Source organism: Copidosoma floridanum, unplaced genomic scaffold (genome assembly GCF_036245765.1).
Source record: "Copidosoma floridanum isolate Cflo_tuat_1 unplaced genomic scaffold, Cflo_Japanese_pri ptg000007l, whole genome shotgun sequence".
Lineage (NCBI taxonomy): Eukaryota > Metazoa > Arthropoda > Insecta > Hymenoptera > Encyrtidae > Copidosoma > Copidosoma floridanum.
This window is the reverse complement of record NW_028321884.1, coordinates 3,923,628-3,943,143: the sequence shown is the minus strand read 5'-3', so window position 1 is coordinate 3,943,143 and position 19,516 is coordinate 3,923,628. Positions and strand designations below refer to the sequence as shown.

The window sequence follows — 19,516 nt, the reverse complement described above, 5'->3', positions numbered from 1 at the left end:
TGATACAAGATACACATACTCAAAAAAGGGGCCATTATTTAGCTTCTTGTGAGAGAATCGCATCCCTTGTTTTGCCGCAGTATCAACGTATGACCCTTGTTATACTGACAATAAAAATGGCCAAAGTTGGGCAAGAAAGGGTCACGGGAAGGAATCCTTCGAAAGTTTGTATTTCCCTCGCTCCCACATTTTCTCCGTCACTCCTCGCGCGAAATAAGCGAGCAAATTACAAGCACGGGGTGGGCACGGCGTTTTCTTTTCAAGGCTCTCTCTGCTGTTTCTCCGCGAGCGAGCGGGCGCGTGCATGTGTGTTTTATCCGCCGGCCCGAGATTTACGATGTTCGCTCTAAACCTTTTCTTCGCTGTGTACACAAGCATTGAATTCGCGAGTTTGGGGAGGAAGAAAAAAAAAAGAAAACATAACAGCGCCGCAGAGGTGGTTTGTTTTTTTTTTTTCTTCTCGCAGCGGCGTGGATTCCTTTACACTTTCTCTGGGATTCGTCGAAACGAAAAGTTTCGTTACTCGGTTGAACTTTCCTGCCGTCGTAGGGATTCGTCTTTCGTGAATATACACTTTACGGGGGTCTTTGTCAAAATTTGGGGAAAACAATTGATCGAGCAAAATTTTAAACCAAGTCAGTTTCATCGTTTTGCGCGTTAAAGATGAGCCGATGGTGTGTAGGTGTGAGAAGTCGACCATCAGCTGAAATGAGCGAGAGTCGGCATTAAAACTTTTTGACGAAAGGCTACCTTCTCGACGCTCATACTGTGCGCAGAGTTTCGCCCTTTTTCCGATATTCATTTCCCTATGCCATTTTGCTCCCCTTCACTTACCGCTTTAAATCGAAATCGGTAAAAAAAAGTTGATATTCCATTTGGCTCAAATTGAGTGAGTGGCTTTGTTTTCGTACTATAACTTGATGGTTTTGTTTTGTTGAAAAAAAAAAAAAAAAACACTTTGCGGCGCTTAAACTTTCTGCCTCGAAAATCAGTCCTTTGGCACAACTTTTAAAGTTGACATTTTGTTTGGATGAAAAAAGTTTTAGATCTTCCCTTGTATACGTACAACAGCGTAGCCCTCGGAGATTCCTCGAACTTTCTTCTTTATACCTCGTTGTCCGAAAAATTATATATATGTACTGTCCTGTCCTACAAGAATTTACTGAGACTTGGAGGTGCAAAAGCTGCATGTGAATTTGCGATGTACAAATTGAAACTTTCAGGCTTTGTTTTTCCAAGGAACAGAGAGAGAAGGAGCCCTCAGAAGAGAGACCGAGTGCCATTGTTGGAGCCTCGGCGTAACGAGTCCCGTCTGCTTTTTACGAGATAAAACGTCCAAGACGGCCGAGCCGGAGTTATTCGTATTTTCTTTGGAGCTGCTTTGTCTCCATTATATATGTATATACCTCATGGGTGGTTTTTACAGGCCAGCATTTTTCTAATTATCCCAGCCCTTGGGTTTTAATGCCCCTCCTCGCCAAGGGATTGCCTCCACTAAAACGACATCACGAGCGCCCAACGTTGGCAGGGGTCGTCGCCTTTATCACTTTGTTATTCTTTTATTTTTCTTCGCAATTCGCTATTTATTTACATACATTGTGATTAATTTGATGAACAAAACGAGACTAGGGAAAACAGAGGTTTCGATTCCAAGTGCACGGGCTTGAAAGGTGAATCATTCAGTGGGGCAACTCTGCCGGAGTGCATAATCCCATTTCTGTCCTCCCGAGGCTCCAAGAGTCCACTGGACCGTCAGGCTGGCAGTCCTTCTTAGCTTCCAAGTCAACAAGAGCCGGCTATCGAGGTTGTACATACTTTTGTATGCTATACAGGCGTTTTGGTCTGGTTTTGTATATTTTCTTGTTACGTATCCTATGGAAATCGAGCTAAGCTTTCCTTTTCGAAGAAATAAAGACAAAAAAATCTTTTTGATCCACGTGTAAGGCTCTCGAGGGTGGTCGGATGTTAATTTTTTTGGAGAGGGTTTCTCGCGAGGAATGCTTTTGGTCTGGATTCGAGATACCGAAAATTAATGTAAACTGCAGACTAACGTGTTTTTAAAAAATCCTTGATCTTTCTTAGATACCTTTGGTCGTATATTTATCATTCGGGAGGGAATGGTGTACGCGTTTTGGCGGTATTTCATTTTTCAAGTGACGATAGTGGATTTTGCTGACTGAAAAATTAGATGGATCGGTTCAGAAGATAGAGTGAGAATTTACTTATGGATTTACTTAGTTATCGTATTATTACCCAAAAGGTATCACATCCAAGTCTTTTAACGGACATATTCAGGAACAGAAATACCTTTTATTACCTTTGTATTACCTTTGACATATTTCCTTCATGGAGTATACACTCTTCAAAAGGTGTTTACACACGAATTTTCGAAATTACCTGGTAACAAGATGCCAATATTACCAGCTCAAAGGTTGAAAATTCATCAAAGTGAGAAAAATTACTGGAAAAATTACCTTTGTACCTGTAAACGCGCAAACATAATCATAGGTGTACACATTTTACGATCAGCCCAAAATGTTCAGCAAAGAGCTACAAGAAAGATTGGACGGAAATTAAATTTGTCAAAGAAACCCGTGATTTTTACATTATGAACGATATTTTATTTCGAATTTAAATCTCAGAGAATCTGCTTTAGTAGTTCTAAGACCACGAAACGAAAGACTTTGTAGACTATTTTTTCTTTCACACTTGGTGCTAGATGAAAAAAGCCGCGTACAAACAAATCCCCATTTTACATGATTTTCTTCTCAGTGGGATTTTTCTCACCTCACAAGACACTCGCCTAAGATTTAATAAAAGTCAAACCAGCCAAAAACACCATCGCATACTGTCAACAAGTAATCACGAAACGCTCAACTCCACCCTCGCGACCAACCCCCAAAATCCCACTCATCCATCATCACCCCCGTATTTATCAAGCCAACGCAGTCCACGGTCTAATTAAATTCTTTCGTACGAATCCATCCCTATACCACCTACGTATATATACAGTACACTTATGCTCAATGCAGGACGCGCAACGTTGATCGGTATGGCCACCCGCAAATGCGGAGGTTGGGGGTAGAGGGGGGAGGATATTGCAATTTGCCTCGAGCCAACCTTCTCTCTGTCTCTCTCTCGCGTCATTTACAAAATACGACGATAAACCGCAGCTGGGCCGTTCGATAAATTTTTCAAAGCTCCTGCCGGCGCCACGTAGTCACGTACGCGTGATATTAATCCCACCGAGCGAGCTTTTGATGACTTTGGCCAGGGGACGCGTGGCAGGAAACACACATACCTATACACACAGTACACCGACAGCCCTTTTTTTCTCCGTTTGCATTCCTCCCTCTGTATTCCCGATCGGGGTGGTAAAAAATTTTTTATTTCACTCCAGCCCTTTTTCACGCCCCGACGCCCGCAAGTGCTCTCCGTCTGATTGCATTTTCAGGATTCTCCGCCGATTCACCCCCCACCTCCTCTTTTTTTTTTTTCTTTATGACAAGAGGCACTTTTAAATTACCGTGGCGAATGATTTTCCCTGCTGTATGTGCAATTCATCGCGCGCCAGCATGAGAGAATGGAAACTTCAAAACAAAGCCCGGGAAATTTCAAAATTTTCTGGAGCGCGAAACGCGTGTATACGGGCCCTTTTCTCTCCCACGTAATTTTCCGCTAGCTATAGCCCCTGCCCTCTCTTTCTCGTTCTATACAGGGGCCCTCGAGAGGCGTGCGCGCAACGACGCGGAGGGCCAAACCGTAAGTAAGTGCACTTGCCATTGTTGGCCCGCGAACGAGCTATGTATAGGTATGTATATATACGCGCACCCACTTGACCGTTACTCTATTTTTCGCACGGTGCGCAATTTCACCTGTTATCGACGTGTTTTTTGTACCACGTGTACACGAGTTGACTTTTTTTTCCTTGAGTTGATACAACTTTTTCCTTTTGCCCCATTGGGGGTAACAACGAGCGTTTTGTTTTACAACTGATGCGATAGCAGGTTAATTCAAATAGGATTATTATAACAGAAGCTTCCCCGAGTGCGTGACGCTCGTCTTTTCGCCGACCCATTGTCCCACAAACACACGCTAACTCATCACCTCTCAAGTGCAACATGGGCGCTCGCGTATAACAACACGTGTCCTCTATCCGCTGTACGGGGAGCGGCCATAGCCGACAGCTGCGGTTTCTCTCCGCTATTTCAATCCCTCGGGGCCTCCCGATTCCGCCTCGCTCTTCTTTCGAGCTGAAATCGACCGACGAGTAATTGATCGCGCGAAGATCGGCCGCCGCAAACGATAATTCAAGCGGCTTTTTAAAAAGACAAACATTGCGGCTGTATACCGCCGTGCGTGAATTACACGGCGGCTTTGGAATCGTTTGTTTTATCGTCAAGCGATAAATTTCGGCCGCTATTTCATTACGCGCGTTGGACGCTATGTATACAGTAGCGTGGGTGGGCGCATTTGAATGTTACAAACGTGCCGGTCAAACGGAGGAAATTTTGGTGTTTTTTTTTTTTTTTTCTTTCTTTTCCTTCAATACCGTTTGATTGTATGCTCCGGCGATGAATTCGAAAAGGCTAGTCGTTATATTGAATCGCGGTTTCGTAACCGTCGCCAATGTACCGTTCCCGAAAATATTTGCTCGGAAAATACAGAGCCGATATTGTTTTTGGCTTTAAGAGAATTTAATTGGGTTACTGGCGAGCCCACTTCAAATACCTGCCGTTAGTTTAATTTGACAGTGAGTTGTTTGGTACGGTCACACAGAAATCCAACGGAGCCTTTTGTTCCACTAGCGACATTGTTCACTTACTTGTATAATTGCGTTACATCGAGAAAAAAAAAAAAAAGTGATCTACTTAAAGACTCAGGGGAGCACTCGGACACAAGAAATTTCAATTACGTATTTAACGACGGGTGCTACTCCAATATAGCGCACAAAATTCAGTTTCCCTGCGCTCGTGTACCCATGGGCGGCGTTCCAAGCGGAGCTGCCAAATTTTCGACGCTCGAATCAACTACAAAGTCACAAGGTATGGCAAATTTCAAGATCACTTACCATTTGACATCTCGGCGCCGGGAAAATTATACCCGGAAACGCGTAATTAGACGCGAACCAATCGCGGCGTCAACTCCACCCTCGTGTCGCCGTAAATGCGTGCATCACCCACCGCTTCGCGTATTTGTATTCGTTTGCTCGCGCGGAAACGCGACAGAGACACATGTGGCCTGTTTACTTATAGTAAATCACTCCAGCCGGGAGTCAAAGGTATAAATGAGAGAACCAAGCACCGGGTGGATTTTTGCATGCAGCGCACGTCCCAGCCCTGTGTACACACGTGCAAGACACGGCTGAAGTTTTCACGAAGTAGCACGACGTATAGTCGAGAAAAAATTACCATCCACCTGGAGGCCCTCAGGACCAACATGTAAAATACCTTTGGTTTCAAATGCTTCGATGTAATTAATATGCGTCGTGTTTACTTGAGTAACGTATGATCTTATTTTGATGACGATCGAGTATCCAATTAGACATGTGAAATGTTGGCTGTACTTTTAGCTGAACTAAGGCTGATTATACTTCCGTTGGGCAAATTATATCCTTTACTTCCATATCACCGGATATTATAATTAGGTAAGTACTTGAAAATAATTACTTCTCTATATCGATTACTTTTCCTCGCAAATTCAGGTACGCGTGGAACGTACAGAAAATTCCCAGCACGTTTTTACCCTGTTAATCCATCAAAAGCATCGATTGTGTCTCACAATCGTATAGATATGCGTGTATGATTGATCGATCAGTAACCATGCAATACACGCATACACACGTATCAGGGAAAAAAAAAAAAAACCAAAATTTCACCAACACTGGAGATTCATCCCGTGACTAATTGGTTTTTTTTTTTTTTTTTTAGTGGTAAATCATCGCCCGTGGCGTGGAGAATTCTTTCAAAACCAAAAGCTCTCTGTGGTATGTGGTTTGGAAGTGCACAAGGTAGTTTGAAAATTAGGTGGAATTAGAGGGTCACACCGTGTACAAATCCATACGTATACGCTACCCCAAAATAATGCGAAAGAGCTCGAGTGTCCAGCATTCCAGTTGCCGTGTTCGCAGAGCGAGCCAATTACAGCGATACCTAACGAAGGGGCGCCCAAGTGAGAGCAAGTGCTCATCGACATCCATCGCATCCAGGACAAAATATCGAGAAAAGTCGACCGAGAGTTTTCGGAAGAGCAGAGAGAGAGATATTCAATTAGCGCAAGCCCATGCGTAGCCTGCCTGTATGTGATGTATATCGGAGGAGGGGCACGCCGTTGTCCCCGACCTAGTTATCCCGAATTCGATGCCCGCGTGCTCCAGGCTCTCTCTCTCGCATCTGTTCTTGTTTTGCTCCGCTCGGCGCTCCCGAGTGTCAAGTGCATCCCACGGCTCTTGATTTTTTTTTTTTTCACCTTTTTTCCCCGAGTGTCATTACTCGCACCTAACGGCCGGCAATCCACTCGCGCCGATGGTTTTGCTCGAAAATTAAAGTTCGCGCGGCCGAATAACCGTTCTCTCGCGTACATCAGCAGTGATTGTTGCTCCGAAAAGCATCTGAGGCGCGTCCAAGCACACAGGAAGTCTTGGAAATCCAAGGGTTTTTTTTTTTCTTTCCTAACTTGCCAAACAACGCCGTCAATCAATTTTATGCCATGCACAAATGGCACGGTATATATAATAGGACCGAGTTTTATGGGAACTGTATAGTATACCACGATGGAAAATCACAACAGCCTCCACCCCAACTCCGCGGGCGAGTGTTTACTTATAATATACGTGTGCACGGGTAATAGCTCTTCGAGCCGCGCTCTTGAAATTCCAGTGTATCCAGCCATCGCGAGCCTGGGCTTTTCAGCTTTAAGCTCCTCCCGCGCGCGTACTCCCCTTTCGGCGAACAGCGGCGCGTTTAATTGTAGCCTAATTATAACGCCACCAGTCGGGCTGCAGAGTTACGACGCTGCCACGCGCGTATGTGCGGTATGCCGGAGGCCGAGCTTTGCAGAGCTACACACACGTGTGTGTGCGGTTGCGCGTGTCTTCATCGGCGAATCGGACGGATCTTGAAGGAGAGATTTCCCTCGGAGCTTTTGGCTGCGTGACTTTTTTCACGAGATTAGCGAGCTTTTACTGCCCGCGTGCTTTTGCGTGTGTGTTACTTGATGGTTTTGCAGTACTTTGGGAGCAAAGTTGCGAGTTAACTGACGGAAAAGCTAATGAAAATCATTGTTTGAGCTTTCAGCGGAGCTTCGGAGCTTTTTCTCCCCCTCCCCCTCTTTGGATTACATTTTAATGGTAAATCAAACTATTTTTAACTTTACTTCTATGCTTTTCTCTTCTTTTTATTTATAATCTTATTTTTCTTTACATTTTACACTTTTAATGATGGGTCTTCGCTTATGTTGCACTGTTCGAGTAAACGTATCTATTTGACGAATGTTTAAATGATTGAGTGGTATAGTGGTCAACACGTGTGAGTTTTTCATGCGTAAATGACTGACAGATGTTAGGAAACCAATGTTATCTATGATACCATCAATTGAAGTATACATGTTTAAATATTTCGGCTGACTTGTGAATGGTATTTTACCTATTTATTGATTTATTGACATGCATATTGTTTAATGCATTGACTTGACATGGAATGTCTGTATGTTACTACCATTATGTATACAAATTGTATGATTAAAAATTATATGTGTACATGTCTAGCTATCTTTATCGAGTTTTTTGGGTCAAGAGTATACATAGAGCCTATCCTCTCGTTCGCACTTTCAGTCACGTCCAGTTTGTGTGATGTGTCCAGGAACTGGCACTCATTGGAAATCCTTTTTTTTCTCTGCACCCGAAAGTGCAAATAAACGACAAAAAACATTACGACGTGATTATTTGAATTGGTGGAAAAATTCCGTCGCTTCGTAAATATCAAATTCTATTTGCTTTTGAAATTAATGTAATGAAGTCGAATGAGGTAGAGGATTAATTTTATTTCTAAGCTAGTTTCAAGATAAATAGGCTATCTTTTTTAACTGAGCGTTAAAAATAAATGCAGACAGAGTGTTGAGTTTAGTTGCAATTTAACTTTGATCTCAACGATGGACCCATAGCCCTTTCTGTTCCTTTTTTTTTTTTTTTTTTTTTTTTTTTTGCTGGTGATGATTACTGCAGCTAAAAAAGATACAAATTGAATCGGAGCGTACCTTTTTAGAGCTGACGCGTGCATTGAAATTTCATATCTCAACTCGTGGCGTAAAAACAATAGAGCTTTTTTGTGCAGATTCATGTTTAAAATATAGAGACTTTTTTTCTATTCAAAACTTTTCTAATTTATTGTAACATTTTAATAAAAAATTAAAAAGAAAGCGATACCATTATGTTTTAGAAATATCGCAACTTTTGCATACATTTGAGAGGGATTGCTTAGGTTGAATTTCGAGAAAAAAAAAAAATTTTAGTGTATACTGGGATGATATGTACTGAATTTCATCGCGTCATTCCTTAAAGCACTACTGTCGAGTTTGGACGAGCAGCGGAAAACTTAACAAGTAAAGTATCTACTTTGAGAGTATAATTGTTTCTGGGAAGAGAAGACAACGAAAAATTAAAAGCTCTTCGGAAAGTCGGAAGTATGCACTTTGCGTGTTTCGTGTCCTTTGACGTTTCCGCAATTAGAGTATCCTACAAAGTTCATAACGCTATATTTCACCTTGGCTTTTAATCCTCAAAATTTATTTACCTTTTTACGGTAAAAACCGACTTTTATAATTCGATTGTTTTAAGTGTCGTCGACAAGTCTGTCGTAGTGCATTTTCAAAGAATTTTGTAAAATGTCTATTCTTCCAAAATGGAATGATTTATTTTTTACCTTTTTTATTACCAAGACCCTTTGAACAACTACGAGAAGATGCTCGAAGATCAAAGCCTCATTTCGTTTCGTATAAGAGTGTTCCAGATCCCTCCTTTGATACAAAGTATCCGAGGATCGCGTATCACGATAGAATCGATCGAAAATGACATTTCCTCGCTCTTCTCTTCTACACTTTTTCCATTCTCTTCTCCACGCTTCGTTACATTTTCTTCTAGACATGTTATTGGCGTACGGTTCGGTCGCTGGTATTTGATTTATAAAAATTTTTTTGAACATTTTTAACAAACTTCTAGTCAAATTAAATCAATTTTTCCCAGTTTTTCGTGATATTAAATAATAAAAGATTTTGAAACTCACGTTTGTCGTATTATTAAAAAAAATTGTATTTACGTGTTATATTTTGTTACCGAAATTAGCAACAGATGGTTTTGCTATCATTTTTATCTTTTTTTTAACCATCAACTTCACCCCTATTTTTACATTGCATAACAACGTATGGACTCTGATTACACGGAAATTTTAGTAATCCGTGTATAAAGTATAGAGAGCTAATATAAGCTTTTCCTCTTCTGACCATGTCATTTCTCGTCGCAGGAGAGAAGCGGAGTTAATCGCACGAAGCTGCGGGCCGCAGAAAACTGTGGGTGAAAAATGTCGCTAAAAGCTCTGTCTACTTTCCAATACCTCTACTGTGACGAGCCCTTGTGGACGCTGCTGCGGAGGCAAGCACGGGACTTACGTGTCAAGTGGTTCAGTGTGTATCCAAGGACTCGTTTCGTCGGGCAAATGTAGTTTATAAGGAAAAATACTTATATAGTGATAGTATATTGTGCGGATAATTTTACTTTTGGTGTTTACCATTAAATTGGAAAATTGTCACTTTTTCATATTTTTTTGTACAAACTATTTTGATTACCTAGAAAATACTATAAACCATAGTTTGGAGAGTATAAGGGATATTGTATGATAATTTGTCTGAATATTATTAATAAAATCGTTTTGAATCTCACTAAAATCACATGTCTACTGTAGAAAAACTCCAATGTAAGTCACAATTTTTGAAATTATAAAGATATATCCACAGAAATTATAGAAAAGTATTAAAAGTTTTAAAAAATACGTATAAAAAATACATAAAATTAATATTTTGAAAAAAAATATTTAAAAAGTATACACGAGAAACGAATATGTTTGAAAAATCTTATGCCGATTGATTGTTAATTTTTTAAATCATGGCAATAAAATCTTTAAATCAGGAATAGTTGTTCCTTTTCTCGTACGTCACCCTGAATTACACTCGATTGATCACGAGATCGATTTATTCTAGAATTTCAACCCTTCAAGTAAAAGAAAACCTTTGTATACGTACAATTTGTTTTACGACGAGTAAACACCTTTTTTATCTCCCCAATTCGAGCATCTCTATGTAAGAAGAGTCCCTGTTACCAATTTTTCACCCACGGTTACGTTGTGCACTTTCAATCGGCAATCGGTCCCTTTTTTTTTTTTTTTTTTTTTTTTTTTTTTTTTTTTTTCTGTTCCACAGTTGTATAATCGTCACTGCACGTTTTTAGAGCATTCCCACGAAAGGGAGAAAAAGAAGCACTACTCGAATGCCTGACGGCCAAGTATCGATTACAGCGCCGATACCAGAAATGGCCTTTTTCGTTCCCCTGAAATCGTGTTGCAATTGAATCTCCTCTTCATTTTTTTGTGTCTCCACTGATTTTACTTGCTCCGTTGAGTATGTACTTCTCATCGAACGTTTTTTTGCATCCAGTAAAATAATTTTATTCAGCTTTGACATTGCTTTTTAATCCCTACCCAATATAATCAATATGCACCCAAAAGAGCCATATATATATATATATTACCTTTAGCACGATGAAGATCAGCTCAAAAAATTACAATACTTCAAAGTAACCGATACATAAAGAGTTGCTTGTCATTACCTTATGGTGTCACTATACAAAATGATCGAAATGTTTTTACCAGTGATCGAAGGTTCGTCGAAAGTTCAGCGTCAAGTTATTGCAAAACTTTTGTGATGAGATCCGGATGCCAGTCTTTCCGAGGCCGCGTGTACCCGCGAGATGAGATCACACGGGCGAAAATAGGTTCCCAGCCCAAAGTTGCACGTAGAGCGGTTCTGCCAGGAATTTCCGCGATTTCATCGAAGCTTTTCTTCCGATGCTCGTTTGTCGTAACTCGAGGCTCGCCAAGGCAATCGTAATTCGAAATATGTATACATTACCCCCGAAAACAAAGATGACTTCAAAGGGGAGTAAAAAAATTTCAACATTGTAAAGTACGCTTGCAAAAGCATCGAGAGCGCAGCCTTTCATCGAGAGAAAAAAAAAATATCAGTGCAAAAAGTCCAATGTGCTTCCACGTGAAAGTAAATCAAAGAAGGTGAGAGAAAAAAAAAAAATCTCGTCTCTCGGTACACATCGGATGTCGGGGACGTGACCTCGATTTCAGGAGTTCTACAGCGCACCGATCCGCTTTGGCGCGAATAATGATATTTCACTCGAGAAACGAAAGATAATGAACGTAAGAGAGGCCGCTAGAATATCGCATCTCGCTCCGATTTATCCCACCCTATGTATACACGCACACTATTACCCCGATCGCGAGTGTCTTCTACATCAATACGAATAATGATAGCAATGGTTTTTTTCCTCCCTCGAAATTAATTTTAATAGGAATCGGGGAAAAAAAAACGAAGTAAACTCGAGCGACTATGCAGTTTCAAAGTTTTCCTTGCACTTGTACTCGAGCGTTGTTTTTTTAAAACGCAAACTTTGCGCGCGAGAAAAATGGGTCCCCCCAAGTCGTAATCCTTCCTCCCACGAGTGAAGTTTCTGCCATTACGATCACCCCAGCCAATTTGCGGCTTCAAGGCTGTGGTTCAACGGAAAGCCCCCGCGGCTGGTTGAAATAAACGGGAAAATTTGAGAGCTCGCACGGCTACTCGTCCGTCGATCAAAAAAACGCGTCTAGCTGTAGGCGGTTTTGATTGGACGGATGGGGTCAAAAACGTCCATTCGATGGCACCCACGGGCAGACTAGGCTCTCTCGAATTAACTTGTGTTTACACGACGTGCGGCCGTTCCGCGCACGTGCCTGCAAAGCTCTCGATCGACGCTACCTATAAATCTATCGTAAATACAAATACCAGTACGAGAGAACAAAACAAAAAAGGGTCCGAATCGAGAGGCTACTCCAAAGTGTTTTTTGTCGCTGCTGCTGTTGATGGCACGAGCCGTACTTGGTGAACTACGTGTCGTTTGTTTGGCGCTGTGGTGATGTGTGTACGTGTATACATAAAACTTGTCTGAAGCTGTATAGGTGTTGATGCGTTTGACGGAAAGCTCATCAGTTTTTAGGCGTGTATACCCGACCTAATTTTAATCGATACTCGAAAGATTTATTTTTCCGATCTGCAAAACATTGAGTGAGTCTGAGATGATTCACCACTCGGATGAAAGGTTGTGGATGAAAAAAAAAAAAAAAAAAAAAAAAAAAAAAAAAAAAAAAAAAAAGTATATCAAAAGAAAGAGGAGCGCAAATTGAATTCTCTCGTGTGTCCGTACTATATGGTATAGGTTTTGTCGAAAAGATGTATAAAACGCGATTCGTCTTCCCTCGTATCGGAGGAGGAAAAGAAAAGAGGTGGAGTAGCTTCCGTGTCTCCGGGTGATATAGCTGCAACTGTCGCTTGAAAAAGCCACTCGGGGGCCTCGCGCCCTAGTATATAGGTATAAGTACACACGTCGTTAGAGCCTCGTATAAGGTATCCTCCAAACGGACACTATTATGTGCTATCACGGGTGTCCACGAGACGTTTTAAGCTCCGATGACTTCGTTAGCGCTTTTTTTTTTTTTTAGTTGGGACGTCAATGAAACAGTAAATTATGCTGAATTTTTCAGCTCACGCGTATAGAGGTGTCGAACAAAAGGGAGGCTCTGACTTTTTTTTTTTCAATCAGATTTAGCAATAAATAAAAGTCGACGAGGGAAGATTTTCTGCATTTTCACGTGCGTACGTGTCAGTGAAAATGGTAATACATGATTAAATTTTAAAATTCAATTCGCACAGGAAAAGATAGCTTTTTCTCCCGAATAGACGTCAACGCGTTTCGTTGACAAGACGTTCTCGTTTCTACCGACACGAGAATTCGAGGCATCACTTCCAACCTTGATAATGACAGGAGCTTCGAGATAGGTGTACGCCATCATTTCGCAGGGAGTGTCCGTGCCCCCCCCCCCCCCCCCCGACACGTGTCAAAAGTGTAGTTGTTATCTGCGTATAACTTCACGAACCGGCCGTGCGATAAAATATAATATAAAAACCTGTCGCCAACTACTCGATACAATCAAAGTCCGAGGCGTCGCGTGTTTTTTTTTCTTTCATTATATCAAATTAAAAGCATGAATTTATCAAAATAAAATTTTTCTCCCAACGAGCACTTAGCCATTATTAATATTCCAACATGTGTCTCGTTTACGCATCCCCGAGGACTCGTTGTCCAGGGAATGTCGAGTGAAAGATTAATTAAAAAAAGGGCAACTTGAACTCGTCGCGACGACACGTTGGAGCGTTAACTTTGTCCGGTACAAAGAAAGGATGAGCACACGTATAATGACAGCGAAGGCGAGCTTTTTTATCCTACATCCTCGACTCGTTTGCTCGAGCATTAACGAAACAACTGTATTAAGAGGTGAATTTGTTGCAATTAGTTCAAAGTGCTGGTGACACGCGATTATTAATTTCATGAAAAACTCCAAGGTGTAAAAGTGTTTACTCGATTTTCCGCGTGTTTCTTTGCCATTTGGACAATAAGCACCTACCTCCCGCGGTTTTGGGAGAACTCGAAAGACTTCATGAGCTTTGGAGTTTATTTAAAAGAACAAGAGAAATTCACACCCGTACGAAAAGACAAAGAGATGAAGAACAGCTAGACACGGTACGCCGAGAGCAGTGGTAACTAGAGCTGTGTATGTTGTAGTGCTCTTTGCTGGCACGTATATAAAAACTGATGCATTTTATGATAATTTATTTGTTGAGAAGGAAAAAAACGATTGGTACTGGGTAAGGATGAGGGACAAATATTTTTCCCCTAAAATTACGTTTAGTGTATATATACGGCGCGGCACGTTGGGAGGTGCTTTTGGATTACCCGAAAAACAAGGGCGGAGGGTAGAATCCGTTTTGAACAATATGATCGAGCAGCACTTTGGGGGAAGTCGAGGAGGAAGCGGAGTTGTATATTCGGGGTATAATCGCATTATTTTCCATCCCCGAGCTCTGGATTGTGTTAATGCGATTCCCCTATTGCAGTGCTCCGCGGCACAGCGGAATTCGAAACGATGGGAAAAAACTTTTCGGAAAACCCTGTATTTTAAATGAGAATTATAATTCATTTATCAATTTATGGGTTACATCATTGTTTAGGATAACCTTCAAAGATGGAAGAAGAAAAAAAAATAGATTCCGTAGAAACGGCGAAGATGGCATGATTTCTACTTTTGCAGATGATTACCAAAAATCCTGAGAATTAAGCGGATTTGTGTACATTTTTTAACGCTGGGAAATAAATTACCACAAAAATGACATCACCCATGTATATGATAGTCGCGGAACTCGGGATCGTAACAAACTCCCAAGGAAAATTCATAACCCACAGCAGGGGACTGGCTTTAAATTCCCTTGCAGACAACTCGGCGATTAAGTTCCTCGTCCCCCGTCGGTTTTTATCATTTCGCGACTTCGGGGCAGTTTTGATCCTCGTCTCGGAGGACAATATCCACCGGCCCGGTCGTGATAATTACTTTCGAGAGCCCGACCATTCGCGCCAGCTGGTCTTCCTTCCAGTCTTTTTCTCTTTCTCTCGAAGCCTTTGTCCTCCCCGCTTTTCTTCACTCGGAAGTGCACCTCCACCGGGTTGATCTCGTCTTCCTCTCCTTGCTATTTTTTTTCTTTTCCACGGGAAACTTATTAGCCCGACGTTTTCGTTTAATCGTTCGTATGCTAAATTCACTCCAACCCCCGAACACTCGATTTATCGCCGTTTCCCAGCAATAAAAGTACTCCTTTTGCTTATTTAAGCACAATCTAATTAAAATTTCCCACGACCGCTGATCCTTTGTGCTCCTTTATCCTTTGCCATGGTTTTTCTTTCACTCAATTCCACGGCATCTGCTGAGAAAATGCCTCTCTTGTAAATATTTTAATATATCCCGTTGAGCACGCATCTTCCTCCGTAAACATCTTTCTCTTCTCATTTCATTACGAAAAGCTAAATTCATTAATCGCCCCTCCATCTCATCGAAAATTTGTAATTTAAATACCTCCCCGTACGATATCTCCCCTCGAGCCACGAGCGTAGTAATTTGTATCATGTGTATACATTTTTCCACTTTCGGGATTAAGTGTACACAGGAAATTCCCAGGGGCTCTAATGGTTTCGCAGCCGTCTAAGCTCGCAGGTTTTTAGTTGAACCGGCGTTTTTTCGACCACAATCGCCCTTTGGGATCTCCCTCTCGATCCTCGGCTTTCCTCGGGTACAGCCTTAATGCAGGAGCTCTCGTATTCCTCTACCTTTTTTTCCCCCCCCCCCACATTTTCTCGGTTTTCCGGCTATTCGATGAGCTTTCGAAGGGAAAAAAAGTGCGACTTGCATCCAGAAAAACCTGCCTTTTCTCTCTGGTCACCGGGATACACGTTAGTCGCCGCTGCGAGCGAAAAATAAACAAAAACATTTTAAATCAATCGAGTCCTGTCGGACAGATAAACCACGTGCGGTGTGCTATCTCCGGCGGGTCCGAGATTTATATCGGACCGACCCACAGCCGCGCCGTTTGTCAGCCCCCATTATCCTTGGAAATTATTTATGGCTCCCTTTGCCTCCCAACTATTATACTCCATCTACGGCAAGATTTGGGGCTAATCGGGCTCTTAAGTGAAAAAATCATCAAAAATCATACCAATTCTTTGGAAAAAAAAAAAATATAGCAGAGAAACTGGAACAAAACGTGTAAGCTTTGTGTATATGGTCCAAGGGAATCTACCGAGTTTCCCCTCAAGCGACGAAAATATAACTGATGAACGAGTTAATCTCCACTAGTGGGAGAGTAAAATCTCGATGCTAATGAGCAATGGTCCGAAAGTTTCCGGGGGAAAAAAAATGGCAAATCGGAATATATGGGGTCGGCCGCGGGAATTACACGCGGCTCTTTTCGTTAATTAGCCGAGCTGGAACTCAATTAAAGACTCGGATGGGAATCCAAGATTTTTTTTCCAGCTCGATCCCTCCCGGCGTTAATTCCCCGGTTTTGCATAAACGCGTGGAGGATGAGAAAAGAAAAAAAAATGGGAGGACGAAGCAACGAAATGGCAAATGATAATTTGAGCAGAGTGTCGGAGCGGGAAAACGCTTTCTGAGGATACTTGAGCTCACGGGCGCGAAAGGTGGGCGTGGGGAGACGTACAAGCAAAAGCTCGGGAAAGCAGAGCTTCTGGTCCTCCTAATTTAAATGGAACTTTCTTATAAAAAAGGCTGGGGGCAGCACTCGTGCCTCATAAAACTTTTCGGTCCTAATGAGAATCTACAAAAAAAAAAGAAAAAAATTTAACACCAAAGAAATTTTCATGGAAACTTTAAGTATCGCACCTGCAGCTGATATGTCCGTGTGTAGAAAGTGAATTTTGACGTGACGAGCGAAGCTATTGGAGGATGAAAGATTTTGATCAATCGTTTGATGAAAACACGGGAATGCTCAATTGAATTAATTAGCCTCACTCGTTGATACTTTGTGTCGATTGTCTGATAATTTTATAAATTGAAATGGTTTAGCGTTGCACTGATCTCACTCATCACGAACGTTTAATCATCCCAAATAAATTGAAATTGAAACGATATTTTATAAATTACCGATGCAAACGCTTAAAATACATCCAAGCGGTTAATTATAAATCGATGCACAGAGATCAAAGTCTAGTTGATCGGAGCTCCACAGTATTTCAGAAATTTTTCACGGCCCTCGTTTCACCCTCTGCCGCTGTTGGGTAAATTGAAAACTCGGTTCTGATTTGCCGATCGCGTCAGTACACTCCGCTGATTTCGTTATCTCGTCGGAGCAGATCATGGGACATCGAATATACTACCATCGCTTTTCTGCGGGCATGTGAGCTTATTCCACGTGGGAGGGTACAAATACATTTTACAAAATCAAATCAAGCAGCTCATCGAATTGAAAAAGAAAAGAAAAAAACAATTCTCGAATCTTGGAAGATGAAAATAGTCTTGAGCTTTCCTTTGCTGTACGTTTGAAAAGCAATTATTCCATGAAAACTAGAGGCCAGACAAAAGTTCCTCGGCTCGCCCAGCCGTGCCCAATAAGGCTTCCATTGAAAAGTGAAGAAACAAACAAAAAAGCGCTACAAAGCTACGTAAGAAGAAGAAGAAGAAGAAGAAGAAGTGGAAAAAAAGTTATGACGAGCGCAGTATATAATAAAGCAATATTCCCGACCTTGATTTGCCGGCATCTCTTGGCAGCGATGGATCTTGAGTGCTTTCTGAGTGCCTCCAGAGGAAAGGGTCGTCGGGCCTGCTGTCCTGCTCAGCTTCCGGGCTTCCACCTCCCGCTCTCCCCTTCTCTTTCTCTCTTCTACCTAGACGATGTTGTTTCTTTTTCCCTTTGTCCTTCTCTCACTTTTTTTTTTTTTTTTTTTTTTTTTTTTAAGGAAAAAGTAGAAATTTTTTTATTCTTCTTCTCCCGTTCCCGCTAATTCTTCACTTTTTTCCCTTTGGCTCTCTGTGCAAGGACGATTTTTCGATCGAAAAGTTTGGACGCCGAGAGCTTTTGCCGCCCGCGCCGGAAATACATTTGAATTTTCACTGACCACCGTCGATTGGTGGGAAGTTTTTTTTTTTTTTTTTTTTTTTTAATTTTAAATTTTATGTTACCTATGCAGTACAAGTGAAAAATACATACGCGTTTGTGCAAACGATATTCAAAAACGCGTTAATGTAAGAAAAGAAATTTCAAATATCTCATGGAACCCTCCCCCCACCCCCAAAAAAGCTCTCGTATCGGTATATTACAACGTCCAAACTTGACGGGGAAAAAACATCTTATGGGTACAGAGCAAAACACCTCGAGTAACCAACTATACACCAAAGGCCCCGGGGGTATCACTGCACTTGCGACCTCAATTTTACGGTGCAACAACTCTCACAGACTCTCCAAATGATCACCAGTAAAAAAAAAGGAAAAGAAAAAAGAAAATTTTTTATCCTCACAGCCCCGGAAAAAAAAGGGAGGGGGAAAACCTCTCGTTTACCCGGCAGCCGGTGATGCTGAAACGTGCGTATTATACGCGCACCGGTGAGCGAGTATATCTCGCGGCGCTGCCTGGGCGATGACTGAGCACGGACGAACGGACCGGTAGGAGGTAGCAGCAGCCGAGCGGGCGTCTCTCGCTTTCTGCGTGTGTGGGTGTGCAAGCTCCCCACCCCCCCTCGAGGCATTGTGTATATATATCTCTGATATCCCACGCGAGGGTGTACATGTATATACGTATGGTTACATACTCCTCCTCCTTGTTGATTGCGGAAGAATCTCCTCGTGCGCCTACTTATAGGCGCCGGCGGAGGTATGGAGAGATACACATACAAATTCTCCTTTTGGGCGGGATATCGTCAAGTTTTAGGGGTGAATATGCGAGAAGCGATGTTTGTTTTCCTCCCACGTCTTTCTTTGGGGAAAATTTATTGTGCGCCCGGTATGTGTACACCGTTGGGTATATATAATATGATAAAGAGTGGGCTTTTTTTCCCGAACGGAATAATAGCTTCACGAGGAGGGAGGAGCGACTGTAGGTTTATTGTGAGATGGCAAAAAAATACGATTGAGCCGGTCGATCGAGTTTTTCGCGAAGCAAAGTTTTTTGCTTTTCCCTTCAAAAGATCGTGTCGGTGGATTTTAGAGGGTCATCGGGGGGCTTTTAGCATATTGCGCGTAAAAAGCTCCGTTGTCGCGGAATTTTGGGGAATATGCGCGCGTGACTGCGAGGATGAGAAAAATGGGGGAGTTCCTTACTGGCTGATGTATAAAAACAAATTCATAATTTCAACGAAGTAGGTTAACTGAAAAATTATTATTATTTTTCGTCATTACGTACGATTACCATTGTTATTATTTTGATACCCCTTTGTTTTCCATGTAATGATATCGCGATGAGGTGCGTCATTGCACTTTGATTCGACAAGAATAACCACTGGTTTGAAACTTATGAGAAAACTGTAAGGTATTATTGTAAATCATTTAATTGAAATCACTACTCATCATCATTTTTTTTTTTTTTTTTTTACCAGTGTAAATGATGCGTATGTAAGTTAAAAAACATTATTTTTATAACTTGAGAAAAATTTTACATCCTTGCGTACTGAATGTTGCAATAATTCTAAGAGACACTATTGTTCGAATTTTTAGATGAGTTTGTAATTGGCGCTTGATCTGTTTTACCCCCAGAGGCTGGACACCTGGCGGATGATAATATAGTAACCGATTTACCGATAACAGCTGA

General features: G+C 41.7%; 1 protein-coding gene across 1 annotated transcript in view; it reads right to left on the bottom strand.

The window, feature by feature from the left end:
* The window catches only part of Trpgamma (Transient receptor potential cation channel gamma), a 69,733-nt gene extending 52,081 nt beyond the window's left edge, over window positions 1-17,652 (bottom strand). The window contains exon 1 of the mRNA XM_089588447.1: window positions 17,458-17,652. The gene's annotated coding sequence lies outside the window, so the exon portion shown is untranslated. The remainder of the gene's footprint in view (window positions 1-17,457) is intronic.
* Between the last annotated feature and the right edge of the window lie 1,864 nt (window positions 17,653-19,516).